A 20,351-nucleotide genomic window follows, 5' to 3' on the forward strand; every position below is an offset into this window, starting at 1 on the left:
CCGTGAATTTGTGGTTACATCACAAAATAACTTAAATGTGTTCATGAACAAATAATAATTAGGTATTATAAATTAATTAGTATTTTCAATTTCCAAAGTAAAATAACTATACCGAGTGGTAGTATCATATGAAAAGATTTTTAACTGTACATTCTAAAACAGATTTATATTTTTTTAGTTTTTGATTTACCGTGCAAAATATCTGAAAAAATACCCGAGTACGGGAACACTGTAAGGGGAAACTAATTTCATAATTATAGCAAAAAATGTCCTTAAAAAAGAGAAGCTGAATAAAACTGTTTAGAAAGTGCATTACGCAATTACCCCACACTGGCATTAATAATGAAAACTGAAAACCTCCTACTAAAAATTTACCAACACAAATTCGTGCTACGTAGAATTAAATTATAGTGCAGTGAGCACACAGTCCTCAGCCACTGCGCCGTTTACTCGGGCCGTGTACAAACACCCTTATTTGTACAAAGCTCAACGACGTTTCGTGCAAATTAGCCTGAGCACACTTGGCTATAGGCGTCTTTATCCATTGAGTTGAATGCCATAGAGATTCCGACCGCATACTTTAAGCGTCAGAAAAACGCTCCGACCCAACTCTGCAAAGACAAAATGGAACTAAGAAATAAATGTATGTTTAATTGAATAAATATTAGATTACTTAGGTTTTTAATTATTAAACCTCACTTCCTTTAACGGTAAATTTAAATAGCACGAGGCAAACCTGCACATTTGAGAGTTCTCTACAGTGTCCTCAAAGGTGAGTGAAATCTGCCAAGCCAATTTGCACTTGATCAGTGAAGTGGACTAAGGCCTAAACCATTCTGAGATGAGACCCGCATTCAGTAGTATCCTGCAATGGGTTGTAATGATATTTACCTATATTGATTGATGACCTCGCACTGGAAAGTGTAGTATTGGAATTACGATAAAGATATTATTGACAGATAGAGTAAAAGCAAGTCCAATGCCATTTTAATGCAGGACAAACATCCCGACTGGACTTCTTTTCCACTTTCAGCTTGAGGCGGTTTTCCGAGACAATACCACCTCTAGTAAATGATACCTCCCTGCGTCTATCCATCAGGGCTTGTGTAGGTTTAACCACCCCTTTACTACCTAAGTTTGTTGTTTTATTTGCTCTCTATTACACGAAACGATACGAATTCGATTTAGTACGTTTATTAGTCGTATTCTAAATGTATTTTCCTTACAGTCGTATTCCTCATTGCTCCTTTAGATTACAAATGGTAGGAGTTCTCTTAGGAAGACAATGCACTGGTTTCCAAGATCCTTCCATATACAACTCGATTAAGTAAGACAACGATATTTCGACTCTTAGGTTTTGCAGTTATTATCAAATTTCAATGATAATAACCGGGATTAATGTGCTCTCCGAGGCACGAAGGAACCAAGCAAAAGGCCTAATCAGGACCTCCGAAGTCAGTTCCCCATCTAGTTGCTGACCGGATTAAGGTTGCTTAACTATCACCATCGATTGATATGCATTATCACAACTAGGCCATACGTCCTCCTGATTTAAAATTTTATCTGATTTAAAATAGGTATTTAGATATCCCCTTAAAAACTTGAAATTAACTTATGTAGAAGGTTTCAGTACCCGCTGCATTTACTTGGTCCGTGGTCGATTTGCAAACGTCTTTATTTGTTCAGAGTTTGACGACGTTTGGTGGCAATTAGCCTGAACACATAGCACTGGGCGTTTGTTGGTTAGAGTTAAACAAGCCGCCATGTCTTGGTTAACTTTAACTGCTTTGGGATTAAGAAGCCTTCTACAATCCTTACCTCGACCACGGCCACGTTTCGGCCAAGTTTTGAATATATTCGCGTAGAGTACCTACTCTACTTACCTCACAATGAGACCGTAAGCTGCGCTCCCAGTTATACACGTGCACTGGCACGTAACATTACGTCCAACAAGAACTACGTCCAAGAATATTGCTTAAACCAGCCAAGTGGGAGCCGGGACTAGCTTTTCTAGGGTTCTGTACATATTTTGGGTGTATAAATCCAGTTATTCCGTGAAAGAAAAACCCAAAAAATTATCGTTTGTTTTGGTCACTACTTACAAACTATTTTATAAATCGTTGTTTCCAGTACTTTTTGTTTAAATATTTGTAACTAATGTACCAAAATTTTATATTCCTAACTAGTTTAGTTTTTGAGATAGGTAGCTCCCGTCACATAAATGGTCTAAAAAACTGGCCACGCTGATAAGGACAAAAAATAATCATTCGTCACGGCTAAAATACCTAAAGCTATCTCGCTTTAACAGTAAGAGTCACAATAGGGTGCAATAGGGCACCTTCTATAGGTATTTTGAGCTTAACGCTGACAATCACTGAAATACAAATATTTTACTTAAACGCTAGCGAGCAAACGTTTACAAAACTCATAGCATCTCTACAGCCTACCAAACTACAGGGTATGATAAATCAATTCCGTCAATGGATGATCCAGTAGGACGCACTGGCACATCTGCCGCCGGTTTACATACATTTGAACTGAATAACATTCCCCTCCACTATGCGCGCCATAAATTTTATAGTCCCTAACTCTATGTAGCAATTCCAATAATTTAATGCCCTTGTCTCACAATAAAGGAATTGTATGGGGTATAAACTGTGGTGCGACTATACCTCTACGAGTCTACATAATATGCAAATATACACTGTTTATTTTTCATGTAGTAAAGTTTCTTGTGATTGAACATTTAAGGATTATCTATATTAATTGGCCGATCGAAGCGAGGTTTCTGAATCTACTTGAGTAAAAATGCACTAGTCCGTCCGTCCGTCCGACCGTCTGTCACAGCTTTATAAATTCCGAATTACAGAACGTAATTACTTCAAATAACATAATGTGTAAACTGGTGGCCTTCAGTTGAATATTGCGGAATAGAATATAAAAAGCTTTTTTTCAGGGGGTCCCCACACGAAATGGGGGGGGGGGGGGGCTTTAAAGTGGAGATTGAATTCGACGCTAAGTAGGTATATGGTAAAAATGGCTACATATTAAAAACTGAAACTTGTTTACTTGAACTACAAGTACTAGTAATATAAATGGAAAGTGTGTCTGTCTGCCATATTTTTAAGGCCCATCCGTTTAACAAATTTCGGAGAAAGGTACTGAGATCACTTGCATCCCGAGAAAGAACATATGGTACTTTTTACTACAATTCCCAAGAAGTTCTAGGGAGATTTTCAAAAACCTAACCCACGGACATCAGCGATGAGTTGGTCATGAATGATGATGATGATTGTTAAAAAAATCTTGGGCATAATATAAAGGATAAGTACCTCGCTGTTTTTATGCCTCTTAAAAGGTCTATTCTGCACATTTCCGTCCAAACGGAGCCAAAACCATTTCTATTGGTTGTACAAGCCATGTAAATACCTTTTTTATTAATTAATTAATTTAAATATCTTATTGCTAAATACGATTACAAATAATAGAACTTATCTACCCATTACCTATATACTTCGTGACTGGTTGCTAGATAGGACTCTGGGTACCTAGTAAATTAAACAGAACTGACACTGTATTTGAAATTAGCAAATTAGGTCATGCGCGTCTATTCCATATCAGTGTATCTAAACCGACATCGACAGTTCTGTTGTATTGGGAAAATATATTTCGATTTGATTCTGCTAACTGTGATTTTCGGGGTTACAATATTGTGTAATTTCTGCGAAAACTACATTCACCATGATCAACCATCAATGGCTGCAATTGCTTGTATAGTACAGTATGGCATATTATTGTAATTGAAAAGAACACACTTGAACACTTTGTACACTTGAAAAGAGCAACCGCTTAGTTTCTTGCTGGTTCTTCTCGGTAGAAACGGCATTCCGAACCAGTGGTAGATTATTGTGACGATTCAAAAGCACTTGTAAAAGTTTAATTGAATAAAAACATTTTGAATTTTGAACCCATCACTGGTCCACTGAGAATGGGTTTCCTTTCAGAATGTGAAAGTTTCAGGCCATAGTCTGACATGCTGGCCATTGGCGTCTTTCTACTTTTATTCAAATCATGTGATGCCTTTGATAACGACTTCCAATGAACTAAGCACTTACCCTAGAAGAGTTATTCTAAACAAAAATTGTATTGTTTGAAGCGTGACACTGGCCAGAACAAAAAGACACAAAAATGTACGAGAAATCCCGTAGGCCGCAAAATTTTATGTTTGGAACTAGCTGATGGCCGCGACTCCATTCGCGTGGATATAGGTTTTTGAAAAATCCCGTAGGAACTCTTTGATTTTCCGGAATATAAAGTATCCTGTACACTGTACAGGGTATAATCTATCTACAATCTAAACATCCAAATCCGTCCATTAGTTTTTGCGTGAAAGAGTAACGAACAGACACACATATTCACAAACTTTCGCCTTTATTATATTATTGTGAATTAGTGTGATTACCCGTCTAGTGCGTAGTTATTAGGTACATATCTAGTGCGTAGTTATTAGGTACATACCTATAAGTCGTTGTCCTTCAACATGTCTACATCTCGGATATGATGCTCAACTTTATTACATCGAAAATATGATCATCTAAGCAAATGTTAAAGACAAAGGGCAAAAAGGGCTGATTGATAACAGATATCTGTCCGCGACGCGCGATAACAATCAATCATGTCATCGCTACGGCTGTCCAAGCACAATCATTGTGACTATACTTTCTCGCGGGGTTTGTTTCTTTTACTTCTGTCTTGGGTGTCTTTTCCGCACTTAGACGGAGCTGTCCGCTGTACGAGTTACCATTGCAGTTCCCCGCCGGATCACTCCAGAATCCAAGCAGGCCACCCAGGTCGGCAATGATTACTGGGCAGACAATGGTGGCTTCGCGTTGGTCAGAAATACCGTTGCATTTAAGCAGTACGTGTCCCGGTGTCTCGTCACTTTCCATGCATGCTCTGTTGCAATACCAGTAATACTTAGAACGGAGATATTGTGTTTGTTTAAGAACAATATCCATACTAATATTAATATTATAAATGCGAAGATGTATCTGTCTGTCTGTCTGCTAGCTTTTCATGGCCCAATGTTAAATCGCTTTTGATGAAAGGAACAGAGTTAGCTTACACCCCGGAGAAGGACATAGGCAACTTTTATCCCGGAAAATCAAAGAGTACGGGGGCATCATCTAGTGTTCTATAATTATTATTATCGAGCCTACCACTGCCTTAAGTTTCTCTCGGTTTAGTTATAGTATCGACAAAATGTTGCAAAAACCGCGAGAAAGGATTCCAGAATACATTGTCAGATTGATTATGCTTGGGCTCCTGTCTGTACATAAATCCCCGTCGAGTCTTGCATGTACACCGCGATTGTTGTTCTCCACAATATTGATAGAAAACAATAGGCGAATGTTGTAATTGTATATAACATAGATGCATATCACATAACCCTGTTGTCTACAATTGTATGTTTCACTAGCCGATGCCCGCGACTTTGCCCGCGTGGATTAAGGTTTTACGAAATCCCGTGGGAACTCTTTGATTTTCCGGGATAAAAAGAAGCCTATGTGCTAATCCAGGATATTATCTATCTCCATTCCAAATTTCAGCCAAATTCGAACTGTTGTCTTTGCGTGAAGGAGTAACAAACATACACACACACACATACACACAAACTTTCACCTTTATAATAATTAGTAGTGTGATAGTGTGATTTATGGCTAGAAGTATAACTAAACCAACTACTAGCGGCAATTATTTCGTTAAGTTTTCTTAATTTAATAGCATATCATTACGTCGATATGCTCATAATGATTGTAATTGGCTTTTATCCAACTGAGTAGGTATTACAAAGCGTTTTAATTATTTTTGCTCATTTAATTGGTTTGATGACTGCCGGATTAAATTCATATTATTATCAGTTAATTTACGATCGAATGTTAATATGATAATAAAGCTAAGTTATGTTGACTGAAATTGTAAAGTAACTACTTTTGTATTCTATACACCAACAAACGGTAATAGTCTGGTGGTTAAGACTTCGGCCGGGAAATCGAAGGTTCGGGAATAGGAGCTAAACGTGCGTTTTAGGCTGTTTTTAATATCACTTGCTTTAATAATCAAGAAAAACATCGTGAAAAAGAAACCTGCATGCCTGAGAGTTCTTAACAATGTTTTCGGCGATGTATAAAGTCTGCCAATTCGCACTTGGTCCACTTGGGCCCACTAGGTGGACTGTGGCCAAACCCTTTATACTCTTCTCATTCTGAAACGAGATCCGCGCACAAGAGTGATGATGATACACCACATACCGCTATGATGCTGCACCAGAAAGCATTGTTGGTCCCTAAAAAACCACCCTAATTACCCCTAATTAGGTGGTAGAAAGCACCCTATTTAGGTGAATTATGACGACCAGTTTTTGAGACGAATTTACACCATCAAATTAATGGACTAAGAGTCAATGCATGCCAGACCTATAACGAATACTAATAACGAAGGTCTGACCCGCGCTGACCCTCTCTATAAACTGCAAAGAAAGTTACATCTAGAGCATACTAAGACGTCAGAAATAATTATGTGTAGGTAATGGAAATAGAATTAACATTGTATTAAGGCAAATGAGGGCAGGCGTGTTTATCCGATAACGAGGCAGTTAGGCCGACAGTCGGATTGGGAGACCGTTGCACGCATTAGCCAGCTTCCGATCTGATCTAGCTTATTTCAAGCTATTTCCCCGAAAGCTGTGTGATTTCGATGGAAATCACAGTGCGTTGAGTGATTGTACGGAATCCTAAAAGACTAGGTATAGTTTTAAAAAAACAACCGTCAAAGAAGGTACGGGGGAAGTGACTGAAGATATTGTGCAAAAATTACTATGGCCTCACTAAGGTCTCAGAAGTATGAAGAGGTGTAATAGAAAATAGTACTTACATTGTATTCTGGCAAATGAGGGCAGGCGTGTTAAATCCGATACCGAGGCAGTTAGGCCGACAGTCGGATTGAGAGACTGCCATGCGCATTAACCAGCTTGCGATCTGATCCAGCTTATTGCAAGCTATTTCGCCGAGAGTTGTGTGATTTCGATGAAAACCACAGTGCGCTGAGGGATTGTACGTCCAAAAGACTAGTTGTTTGAACTTTACAAGAAAAATTTGAACGGACTTGAACTTTACGGAAAAAGTTGCTCAAGATTGACAAGAATCACTAGGGCCTCAATCACTTAGCAAGCTGAAGTGGCAATGGGCAGGTCATGTCTGTCACAGAACCGACGGCCGATGGGGTAGTCGTGTTCTGGAGTGGAGACCGCGTACTGGTAAGCGCAGTGTGGGACGACCTTCAGCCCGCTGGACCGTTAACCTGAAGAAGGTGGCGGGTGGATGACGAAGGCGGAGGACCGTGTTTGGTGGCGCGCTCTTGAAAAGGCCTATGTCCAGCAGTGGATGCATACAGGCTGATGGAATGGAAAAAAAGAATGAAAAAATAGGGCCTCACTAGGGCCTCAGAACTAAGGAGAATGGGTAATAGAAATAGAACTGACATTGTATTCAGGCAAACGAGGACAGGCGTGTGTGTCTATACATTGTAAAAAGTGAAATTTATACTTTCAACAAAAATTGTAGTGAAATATTATTTTCTAGTGTAAGACACGACGTTTAAAATGTGGTTAAAGTGGGCCAAAGTTACACAAGCCCCGATGCACTCGCCGCAGCCACTGCCAAGTGAGTTGGAGCGAACGCCGCTCAGGACGTCTGACTCTAAAATAAATAAGGGCTTTGTGTATCGCCAGTGTCAACACGACTCTGGTGTCTGGTGCTAAACTTTCATATTTCATATAGGTTTTCGGAGTTTTTGTATCTCTAGAGAAAAAAAGGAACCTTATAGGATCACTTCGTTATCTGTCTGTCAAGTCCCGACAAGGGAATCAAAATTTTAACTACCTCTGTACCAAATTTCATCAAAATCGGCTAATCTGTTGGGCCCTTTAAAGCTAGACCCTGACAGATACACCTTTCGCATTTATAATAATACTAGTATGGATATATGGGCATCCATCTGATAAGGTGATGACGATGACAGTTCTGTGGATTTCGCATATAAATGGCATCCAATTTTTAAGAATGCATCAGATATTCTCACTCTGCCATTAAAATATGAAGCAAAGCTCACTTCCCGGACGCAATATTAAACTTTATTATTTAACCAGCTACGTCAGACTGTCCGTACAAAGCGGACCGTGAGTAAAACGGAGTAAACCGCTCCGCGTACTTTTTCAGCCGGAATTTATTAGTGTGTGAGCCGGAATGAAAATGATCCGAGCGCTTTACTACAACGTCCCTTGTAATAATTTATAAAGGCTGAAGCTTTTTCATACTCGAAAATCAAAAGTTTTTTAACTGTGAAACTCTCACTTCACAAAATATTAAGTACTAGCTGATGCCCGCGGCTTCGCCCGCTTGGATTAGGGTTTTTTTAAATCCCGTAGGAACTCTTCAATTTTCCAGGATAAAAATTAGCCTTTGTTCTTCCCCGGGATGTATCCTAAGTCTATACCTTTCAATAAAATCGGTTCAGTGGATGAGCCGTGAAAACGTAGCAGGCAGACAGACAGTCAGAAAGAGAGGCAGACAGACAGACAGACACACTTTCACATTTATAATGTTAATATGGATGAAACCTGCGCGTAAGGTCAGGTAAGGTTATGTAACTGGTGTCTATCTAGTCAAAAACCCGTCATGGATACCACTGACCACGGGGGAGCTCAGTGGTTATGTCGGACTCCTACCGACTAAAAACCTCACGAAGTTCCATCCCACCGCTGACGACGGAGCACAAGGGACCCGCCCCAACTTTGCTTAGGTAGAATTTTTGAAAAGTAACCTACTTTTCAAAAATTAAGAGAATTTCAAAGATTATACCGAGCGCGGAACCCTAGTGAAGGGTTTATCGAGCCGGAGCCTCTTCTACAGTCTTTTCCGAGGTCCAACCGGCAGGCTAAAACCGGGTCCGAAGTTGGAGCGGATAGGACTGAAGAAGTGAGCGGGTCTAGACCCGCGCTAAAAAAAATCTGAATTTTTCGCAATAGGTAACCTTAGAGTTAACCATATACTATATACGTAGTTTTACTATTTTATGCAAGAAATCAGCCAAGAAACCAAACTCATGTAAATTTAAACTCGATTCGACTTAAATCGATACGTGTTTGGGCTACATACTTTAACTTTGAACTTAGGGATTGTTGTAAATTGCAAATGAATTCCAAGTTCAAATCAGATTGATTCTTATGTATTTGGCAACGCCAGTCGTAATCAATATCAAAAGGCATTTTTATGTTCTGATAAAATACAATTGTGGATCAACATTGCAACTGAGAAATCGATAGCTACTCGTTTTACAAACATTATAAATTATAATGTTTAAAATAAATAAATAAAGTTTTTTTTGTGGGTGGTAATCATTGGAACTACTGAATCGATTGTGAAAACTCTTTCTAAAACTACATTAATTCTGTGTAACATAGGCTATATTTTGTTTTCAAGAAAATTTGAGATCCTAACGGAAATAAAGATGAATAAACTAATTTTCTTTCTTTCTTCTTTCTAATAAGCAACCCATTTGAAGCCGGTGCTTACTAATAGTATTAAAGTAATTACTATTTTTGGTCGTCAATGTCAACTTAAGTCCATGGTTTATCCTATCGCACGTAAATTCGTATAGTCCCTCAATCACACGTGTATGGGCAAATTTTTAGGTCCCTAAATCCTTCTGAAGCCGTACCAGAATAACCCTTGATCAGCACTCGACTGACCCAAATTCGTCCTCCTTTATATTATTGTACTACCCTCGTTTTTGCCTATTTACAAAATACCGGGACTAGATATACGCTCCGATTACTTTGAAACTTATTTATCCTGATGATATTTACTCTTTTTAGTATCTTTGTAGATAGGACAAAGCAACAAAATTCGCTTAAAACTACTCTTTTTACTCGCCGTGCCGCCAAGCGATTTAGCTTGCCGGTGTGATGCCGTGTGGAAACCAAAGGGGTATGGGTTTAATAAAAAATGCGATACCCCTTCCAGGTTAGCCCGCTTCCATCTTAGACTGCATCATCACTTACCACCAGGTGAGATTGCAGTCAAGGGCTAACTTGTATAAGAATAAAAAAAAAACATCATCATGATCAACCCTTCGCCGGCTCACTACTGAGTACGGCTTAGAATGAGTTTGGTCATAGTCTACCACGCTGGCTAGTGCAGATTTGCAGACTTCACACACCTTTGAGAACATTACGGAGAACTTTCAAGCATACTTATTCGATAACTTAAACTCAGCTTTATTTGCTTTATAACAAGTAACTGTTTAGAACACAATACACGATGCCATCGCGAGTGGTCTGTGGCTTAGTGCTATTAGAGAGCGCTAATTTGGAAATATAAACCGGCTGAGTGCGAGTCGGACTTGCAAACGAAGGTTCCTTACCATCGTTTAAGAAATGTGCAAGTTAATGACGGACAGCGCCATCTATGATGTGATTTAGTAAACACATTACTTAGTCATGGACAATTTATATTTTATTTTTGGTGATGTAACCACAAAATCACGGTTTTCGGAATTTTTCCTCCATTTGTACGATATGACATTGCTGCTTGCCAAATTTTTAAATTATTATAGGCCAATGAGAAGTATCCTATAGGTTTTGATACACGACAGACGAAGTGATCCAATTAGGCTTCATTTTTTTTGTAAAGATACAGAAACCTAAAAATGGGATATTTAATGAAAATGTTCAAATAGCCGCTCTCCTATTAAAATATCTTTGGTTGAAAACTTATTTACCCATATTTGATTTCCTCGAGTTCCGAGTGTATTATTACGTGGGCTACGGAAGACCGTCTGAATGGCTGAAGTAGTTTATTTGGGTCGTTGCTGAATTCCGATCTTTTATATTAAATCGTAATAGTAGTAATTCGTAGTTTAGGTAAAGTATGAATTTTAAGACCCTTGGCTTACGATGTAGGTAACTATAGACAGTCTCGATGGTCTAGGCTTAGTATGTTTAATTGGGTACAACGGTCAACGATGTCTTACGTTCTATTCCCGGATCGGGCCGAAAATAAAAAACTCACATACCTACATAATATATGAACCCTGAAAATATTAGGTACACTCCTTTTCTGGGCAGCCGTATTAAAATATAAAGATCCAACTACCTAACATTTTCTATAAATGGAGAGCCGGCGAGAGCCAGTCCTTCGTTATTTTATAAAAGCTGAACTCTTAAAACCTTTTTTTTTAAATATTTTCTTCGGAATAATATTAGAAACCACGTCATGAATTGCCAGACACTTAGGGTCGTGGCAACCGCCTGGCAGACACCCTTAAAGTTCAAAAGTTTAAGGGCCTCTGACAGGGGTTAGCCCCGCTATTTAGGGTCTGACAATGCATGACGTGATCACACTAATATTATAAAGGCGAAAGTTTGTATGTGTGTGTGTGTGTGTGTGTGTATGTTTGTTACTCCTTCACGCAAAAACTACTGGACGGATTTGGCTGAAATTTGGAATGGAAATAGATAATATCCTGGATTAGCACATAGGCTACTTTTTATCCCGGAAAATCAAAGAATTCCCACGGGATTTTAAAAAACCTAAATCCACGCGGGCGAAGTCGCGGGCATCGGCTAGTTTCTAATACTATTCCGAGGAAATCATACAAAAATCTTTAAGTATACTTTGACGTAAGATTTTTCACACCTTTATTACCTGTTATCTCCGAATGCCACCATGATCGAAACTTCATAGTCGCTGATCGTTCCTCCCTGTGTTGGGGAAAATACGCAGAGAAATGTTCAGCTTTTATAAAATAACGAAGGTCTGGCACGCGCTGGCTCTTAGTCCATACATCTTAGTAACAATGTTACAATCTCATTATCAAACTAAGAACGGCTTAGTTTCACCCTCATCAGACTTTGCTTAAGAGGGCTCTCTCCGTCACTCGTTTCATACAATCGTAGTTCCAATTTCATTTGAATATTAAGCAACTAAAGTCCATGAAATTTTGCAGACATATTCTAGAAACTAATATCTATGTCTGTGGTTTTCCAGATTTCTGTTAAAATATTCGGTTTCAAAGTTACGCGGTCTTAAAAATTTTCATACAAACCTTTGAGCCCCTGTAATTTTAAAACTACATATTTTTTGAAAAATCTAAAACACCACAGACACAGATATTAGTTTCTAGAATATGTCTGCAAAATTTCATGGACTTTGGTTGCTTAATATTCAAATAAAATTGGAACTACGATTGTATGAAACGAGCATAAACGAGTGACGGAGAGAGCCCTGTTAAAGCCCACGTATTGAAATCAATTAGTGACACAAAGGCGGCTTGAAGTTCAAAGTGTTTGCGATGTGATCTGCGGTTACACTTCTATACCTATTTGTTAAGTTCTTGGTCATACTTACTTTCTTGTATATTCAGTTATCAAAGTAGTATTTTTGATGAGCAGAAATTATTTATTTACTAGCTGATACCTGCGACTTCGCCCGCGTGGATTTAGGTTTTTCGAAATCCCGTGGGAACTCTGATTTTCCGGGACAAAAAGTAGCCTATGTGCTAATCCAGGATATTATCTATCTACATTCCAAATTTCAGCCAAATCCGTCCAGTAGTTTTTGCGTGAAGGAGTAACAAACATACACACACACACACACACACACACACACACACACACACACATACAAACTTTCGCCTTTATAATATTAGTGTGATAATTGTTTAGGATTGCAGGCGTTTCGAAGCGCCTTCAGCTTCTGCGAGGTCTAGGACACTCACCCACCTTGTAGTTCTGCTTTACGGTGCTCCAACTCGGGGATTTTGTAACGTAGCGGGCTAGCTCAGGTGAGTCCTGCCTTGCCTCGCTACGTACATGGAGGAGCAGGGGTCGAACCTACCTCCCGTCGGTTGTCCCTAGCCGGGTTGAGGGAAGGTAAATTAAACACGGACGGTATACACTAACGCCCTTCGGCGTTTATTGGATTCTTACAGTCTTAAATCTTAAACCTAGGTACCTATCCTACACGGGTTCTAATTATCCTAACAACACTCGGCCGCCGGCGGCCGGCAGACTACGCACTACGGAGGGAAACGCGAGGGGGGAGCGGGGATATCGGCGGAGCTGACGAGACGGCTCGTCAACACCTCCTGTCTCGTTCGCTGGTATCACCACGCGCCAGTCGTAAGCGTCTAACCACGTTCCGACTTTGGCGGCGAGCGGCGCTCCCAGTCGAACTGCCGGCTCGGTGGCCGGCGCGGCGTATTTATTAGCGAACGGCAGGAGGCGGTCGGAGCGGGGTGAAGCGTCGCGGGCCGCGCTGATTGGCTACTGATCCCGTCCTCGTAGAATGTTCGCGAAGTTTCGCCGATGCCTACGAGCGTCCGGTCACGTAGGCCACGGTGACTCATCGGAGTTGCGCTGGCGACTGCCTCGTTATATCCCCCTCCCCCGTCGGAGGATTTTTACCTGTAAAAATCACAGAGTTAGGTATCTTGTTACTTACATTTCATATTTTATTTTTCCAATGCGGGTACTTCTGTATGATCTCATTATATCATACGATACGATTACGATATTCATTATACCTTACGATACGATTCTGATACGACTTTGGTCCATTTTATGAATGGAATTTTTTCATATCTTTTACGTGTGCCGTACATATTTTCCCGCCTTCGAGGCATTTTAGTAAAAATATTACGGGTGACTTTTGTTCTATGACCTTATATGGTCCTGAGAACTTCGGTGCTAACTTGGCGCAAAACTGTTTGCTGGCGTTTGATAACGGGTAGTCTCTTTTCAAAACGAGTTCGTTTATACTCGGTTTCCATTCGCGTCGATACTTGTCGTAATGATTTTTTTGTTGACTTGATGCGGCGTCTTGGTTATTTCTGACTATTTGATAGATTTCTTCAAGTTTTTGTTTTTCTTTTAACGCGGGAGTTGGGAATTGATTTTCGTCGTGTATGTTTCTTAATTCCCTGCCGAATAACAAGAATGCTGGGGTGTATTTTGTCGATTCTTGGATCGATGTATTTAATGCGAAATTGAATTCGGTTAAATATTCATCCCATTTCTTGTGGTTTTTTTCTATAAACGCTGCTATCATGGTTTCGAGTGTTCTATTCACTCTCTCGGTCGGGTTACACTGTGGTGTGTACGGAGCTGTCAGTTTTTGTTCTATTCCATATTTTCGTAGTGTATCTTTAAACTGCTTGCTAATAAATATTTTTGCGTTATCACTTAGTAGTGTTTTTATTCCCCCATATCTCATTAAGATGCACTCCTTAAGAGCATTTACTACTGTGTTCGCGGTTGCGGTTCTTAAGGGTTTTATTTCTGACCATTTGGTGAACTTGTCGTGAAAAACGATGATCCACTGGTACCCTTTCGAGGATCGTGGGAGCGGTCCGATCAAGTCGGTTGTGACCACTTGCCACGGTTCTTCCGCATTTTTAATGTGCATTAGGCCAGGTTTTTTTTCTTGTGAACTTTTGTGTTTTTGACACGTTTCACACCGGTTTACGTATTTTGCCACATCTCTGAAGATACCTGGCCAATAATAACGCGAGGCAATTTTATTGAATGTTTTTGATGTACCTAGATGGCCCGCGTTCGGTTCGTCGTGGTTTTGACGTAATATTTTTTCCTTATCTGCGTTAGTTACGCATAATTTCCATTCGGTTGCCGGGTCTAATTTTCCTCCGTAACGTGGGTTAATTATCCTTCTGTACAATTTTCCTTCGCGTATGCAGTAGTCGGTTTCTGATTCTGGTTTCTTAGTTACGCTATCGTATTTTTTTGTGTACCAGTCTTTTTTCTCCACTGTTGTGGTGTATACTGGGTTTCTTGATAGTTCGTCCGCTATCACATTTTGTTTTCCTGGTCTGTATACTATATCGAAACTGTATTGTTGTAGTTCTAATGCCCATCTCGCTAGCCTACCAGATGGGTTTTTTAAGGTGTTTAACCATTTGAGAGCTTGATGGTCGGTTATTATGGTAAAGTGGTATCCTTCTAAGAACGGTCTCATCTTTCTTATTCCCCATACTACCGCAAGGCATTCCTTCTCCGTGGTTGAGTATCTTGTTTCTGGAGGTTGTAGTGCTCGACTTGCGTACATTACTACCTTTTGCTGTCCGTCCTCCTCCTGCATTAAGACGGCTCCGAGGCCTGTGTCGCTTGCATCTGTTTGGAGTACGAATGGTTTCGAGAAGTCGGCTCTGGTTAAGATGGGGTCTTCTATGAGTAATTTTTTTATTTTTTCGAAGCATTCTTGTTGTTCTTTTCCCCAGTGGAATTTTTCGTCTTTCCTTAGAAGTTTTACCAATGATGACGTAAGTTCTGCGTAGTTGGGAATGAATTTTCTATACCACGATGTCATTCCTATAAACCGCCTTATGTCCTTTATGCTCTCCGGTGCCCTGAGTTGCTTTATCGCCTGTATTTTCCCTTCATCCATCTTCAGACCTTCCTTTGTTATCACGTGACCTAGGTATTCTACTTGGTGTTGGCAAAACTCACATTTTTCTTTGTTTATTCTGAGACCTGCGTCGGTGATTCGTTTAAATATTTCTTTTAAGTGCTTTATGTGTTCGTCAAATGTTTTGCTGCAGACTATTATGTCGTCTAGATATACGTAAGCGTTTGGTTCTAATTCTGGGCCTATCACTCTATCTAATAATCTCTGAAATGTTGCACCACTTGAATGTAGTCCGAATGGCATAACTCTGAATTGGAATAGTCCTCTTCCTGGTACCGTGAACGCCGTTATTGGTTTGCTTGTCTCGTCTAGTGGGACGTTCCAGTAGCCATTCTTTAGGTCGAATTTTGAAAAATATTTTCCTTTACTTAGCTTTTCTAGTGTGTCGTCTATTTGGGGTATCGGGTAGGCGTCTTTTTCGGTAATTTCGTTTATTCTTCTGAAGTCTATGCAAAATCGGTATTGGCCATTATCCTTTTTGGCCATCACTATTGGTGAGCTATACGGGCTGCTTGATCTCTCGATGATTCCATCTGCCAACATTTGATTTACGTGTTCGTTAATTTTTTCTTGCATTTTCGGGTTTCTCGGGTAGTATTTTTGCTTTACTGGTTCTTTATGTTTTAGCTTTATTACGTGTTTTACCCAGGTATTTCCTTTTGGGCTTCTTTCAGCTTTTTCGAACTCTTCTTTCAGAACGGTCTGTAGTATGGTTTTTTGTTCGGTGGTAAGGGTGTTTGTCTTGTTCCCTTTTGCTTCCGGGTTTATTGTCTCTGTGTGCTCACATGTCGCCTGTTTCCAGTCTATTGTAAGTCCTATTCGTGTAAGCAGGTCCATCCCCATTATCATTACTGTTGTTGATGGGAGATAGATGACTTGGTGCGTTAGGACTCTTCCGTTTAATTCTAACTCAATGTTTACGGCTGTATCTGTCGTTACCTTGGACCCGTCTGCTAATTTTATTGTTGTTTCTTTCCTTACTGTTCCTTTATTGTGTTTTCTTACGTGTTCCATGATTTCCTTGTTGATGTAGGTATTTGTTGACCCTGTATCTACTAACGCGTTGAACGGTTTTCCGTGTATTTTTATCTTGGTAAAGATCCTCTTGTCCTTTCCCACTTGTATGTTTGTTGTATATGCTTGTTTAACTCTGTTCGTTTTGCCTGTTTCTTTACAGCAGTTCTTTGTCAATTTTCCCAGAAGACCGCATTTGCTGCAGAATATGACCTGTTTATTCCGACATTCCTGGGATTTGTGGTTTTTCTTCCCACATTTCCAGCAGCAGGTATTCGGATCGTAATCTTGGTTGACCAGTTTTCCGTTCTTTTCATGGTCTTCCTGTTTCGGATTTTCTGTCGCCTTGTCGGTTTGTTCTGTTCGGGTTTCTCTGTGTTGATAATTTGTCCTTGTGTACCTATCTTTGTATCGGTCTGTGTTTATCTTTTCGTAGTCCCTTGCTAGCTGAATAAGTTCCGTAATTGTATCAAAGTCTCTTCTCTTTATATAGTATTGGTAATTAGACTTCATATTGTCGTATATTCTTTCCAGTTGTTGTTCCGGTGTAAGCTTTCCGTATCTTCTCATGAGCGTTTGTATATCGGTTAAATATTGTACGAAGTTTTCCCAAGGTCGTTGTCGTCTATTTATGATTGTTTCTAAAAGATTTTTCTCATAATTCCTCGGGTAATAATATAGTTTAAAATTTTCCGTGAAATCTTTCCAGGTTTTCCAATACTGGTTGTTGTTTCTGTACCATAGTGATGCTTTGCCGTTAAGACATCTGGGTATTAGATGTATTATTTTGTCTTTATTGACCTTTAACGTATCTGCTAGTTCCTCTATTCTTTCCAGAAATTCGGCGGCGTCCCCTGTTGTATCGTAATGGATCTTCCAGCGGGATATGGCCTTATCAAATTCTTTCATTTCCTCTTCGTTCCCCATTGTGCAGTCTTTGAACGTTTCTGTCTCGGTTTTGATTATCTGTGATAATTGCTTACGCAATTCGTCGACCGTACTCGTGGGTGTAACCGGTATATTTCTATTTTCTAGTTCTTCGATTAATTTTTGTTTATTTAGCGCGTATATCCAGGCCGTGGGCATTATCTTATTTTACTACTATGGTTTACTTATTTCTATCTTGTTTAAGAATTTCTATATTAAGCAATCTGGTTTATGCTAACTAAATCACGGGTTATTATTTTAACTTCTACGGTAACGGACAGAACGGTACCGGTAACGATCACTTTCGATACCGGTGACAACGGTAAAATATGACTATAACAGAAAATGACGGTTAACTAGTTTATTTCTTAATCTATCTTTTCACCGGTGACGGATTATTATATAGTACGGATGAAATGGTAACGGATTATTATACGAAACGGTAACGGTAACGGCTTATTTTTAGTTTATATCTATATTTCGACGGATGAGCGGACGGTACTTTATCTTTCTATATTTTATATCTTATATATTTCCTCTTTTAGACTTTATACTTTATATTTTATCGGTAATGGAATATTATGACTATATATATCGATAATTTTTTCCCCCTCGTTTTATTAATTCGGTCGGATGCTTATCCTCAGATTTATCTTCTCGGGACCCCCGAGCCGACTAATCCTGGATAAGCATATAACTCGCGCCTTTAATTGTCGGATTTCTAGGTTTTCACTATTATATTTCGGTCGGATACTCACACTTACAGTCGAACTCGAACTGTACGAGTCAACTTTTTGCAAGAGTTTATATCCGTTAACGCGTTTTTTGATTTTTCTAATTTTCCCCCTTGTGTGTCTGTGTTGTGTGGTATTTTGTTACGATGTGGAGCTGATCTTGGATTTATCTTCTCGGAGCCCCCGAGCCAACTAATCCTGGATAAGCATCCAATTCTCGCGATTCTATTCTTGTGAGTTTTTATTGAGTTTCGCGGTCGAATATTCACCCTTACAGTCGAACTCGAACTGTACGGGCCGACTTTGTGCAAGGGTTTATATTCGTTAATGCTTTCAAATCACTCGAATTTAAATAAAAGTGTTACCTGTGTGTTTTCCCTGTCTCCTCTCGGATCGGATGCCACTGCGATGTAGCAGGGCGTATATTTAATTTTTACGGAATTCTATTCGGAAACGGATACGACCGGGTCTATGCGACGCGCGCGAATCCCGGACGGTCGGGTGGGTTTTTCGGATGGGCGCCAATGTAACGTAGCGGGCTAGCTCAGGTGAGTCCTGCCTTGCCTCGCTACGTACATGGAGGAGCAGGGGTCGAACCTACCTCCCGTCGGTTGTCCCTAGCCGGGTTGAGGGAAGGTAAATTAAACACGGACGGTATACACTAACGCCCTTCGGCGTTTATTGGATTCTTACAGTCTTAAATCTTAAACCTAGGTACCTATCCTACACGGGTTCTAATTATCCTAACAACACTCGGCCGCCGGCGGCCGGCAGACTACGCACTACGGAGGGAAACGCGAGGGGGGAGCGGGGATATCGGCGGAGCTGACGAGACGGCTCGTCAACACCTCCTGTCTCGTTCGCTGGTATCACCACGCGCCAGTCGTAAGCGTCTAACCACGTTCCGACTTTGGCGGCGAGCGGCGCTCCCAGTCGAACTGCCGGCTCGGTGGCCGGCGCGGCGTATTTATTAGCGAACGGCAGGAGGCGGTCGGAGCGGGGTGAAGCGTCGCGGGCCGCGCTGATTGGCTACTGATCCCGTCCTCGTAGAATGTTCGCGAAGTTTCGCCGATGCCTACGAGCGTCCGGTCACGTAGGCCACGGTGACTCATCGGAGTTGCGCTGGCGACTGCCTCGTTATAATTTTGTAGGATTATTCAAATTAAAGGCTGAACAGCTTCTAAACACGTCCATTTAATTCCAGTCAGGCTGAAAAGAGAGCGAGAAAGGAGATACAATTGATTTGATAGATATTTAACAGATAACATACAATCATTGTAGACACAGATTATACAAATAGTGATGAAAAATACTAAACAATAGTTTTATTACAAGTATATGTATAGATGTTCCAATATCATTATCAAAATAGGCATGGCTCAGTCTCACCCTCGTCAAGCTTAGTGCTCAAAACCCACGTTATCGTATTGGAGTCAATTAGTGACACAAAGACGGCTTGAATTCCAAAGTGTTTGCGGTGTCATCTGCGGTGATACTACTTACTATAGCGAGAGACATTTTTAATGACTGCCTGTCTCGTTGGTTGTGGCTAGTATGGTTGGTTATGGCTAGCATGGTTGGTTATGGCTAGCATAGTTGGTTATGGCTAGCATGATTGGTTGTGGCTTGCAGGTGATGAGGTCTCGAGTTCAATTTCTGGATTATCATTATCATCAATCCAGCTCAGCAGCTGAGTGCGGGTGACCTTCGTGAGAAGCCGTTACCATGCTGGTTAATTTTAGATTTTACTTCACACATCTTTGAGAACTTTTCTTCCTTTACAGAAAGTGATACCTACTTAACCGCTGCACTCCGAAAAGTTATAGTTGCGTGCCCGAGACTAACCCCGGAGTCCCCAAGTAGGGGGCAAACGTCTTGGCCATTAGGCTTTCATAGCTTTTATTACATACTAGAATATGATGCCTTCGTTCGCGTGGATTTAGGTTTTTTTTTAAATCCCATGGGAACTCTTTGCTATTCCGGAATAAAAAGTTGCCTATGTCAATTTCCGGGACGCAAACTACCTCTGTACCAAATTCCATAAAAATCGGATAAACGGATAAGCCTTTAAGAATCCTGAGGGAACTCTAGGGAGATGTAAGCTAACCCTGTACCAAATTTCATCAAAGACGGT

At 40.3% G+C, this 20,351-nt stretch overlaps 1 long non-coding RNA gene across 1 annotated transcript; it reads right to left on the bottom strand.

Annotated features, from left to right (window-relative positions):
* Positions 1 to 201: 201 nt before the first annotated feature.
* On the bottom strand, positions 202 to 4,193 carry LOC123874352. The gene is made up of 3 exons (XR_006797899.1): positions 4,116 to 4,193; positions 737 to 865; positions 202 to 611 (listed from the first exon to the last, which is right to left on the bottom strand). It is a non-coding gene; the product is annotated as an uncharacterized LOC123874352 (long non-coding RNA).
* Between the last annotated feature and the right edge of the window lie 16,158 nt (positions 4,194 to 20,351).

This window comes from Maniola jurtina, chromosome 18, assembly GCF_905333055.1.
Source record: "Maniola jurtina chromosome 18, ilManJurt1.1, whole genome shotgun sequence".
In the NCBI taxonomy this organism is placed as follows: domain Eukaryota; kingdom Metazoa; phylum Arthropoda; class Insecta; order Lepidoptera; family Nymphalidae; genus Maniola; species Maniola jurtina.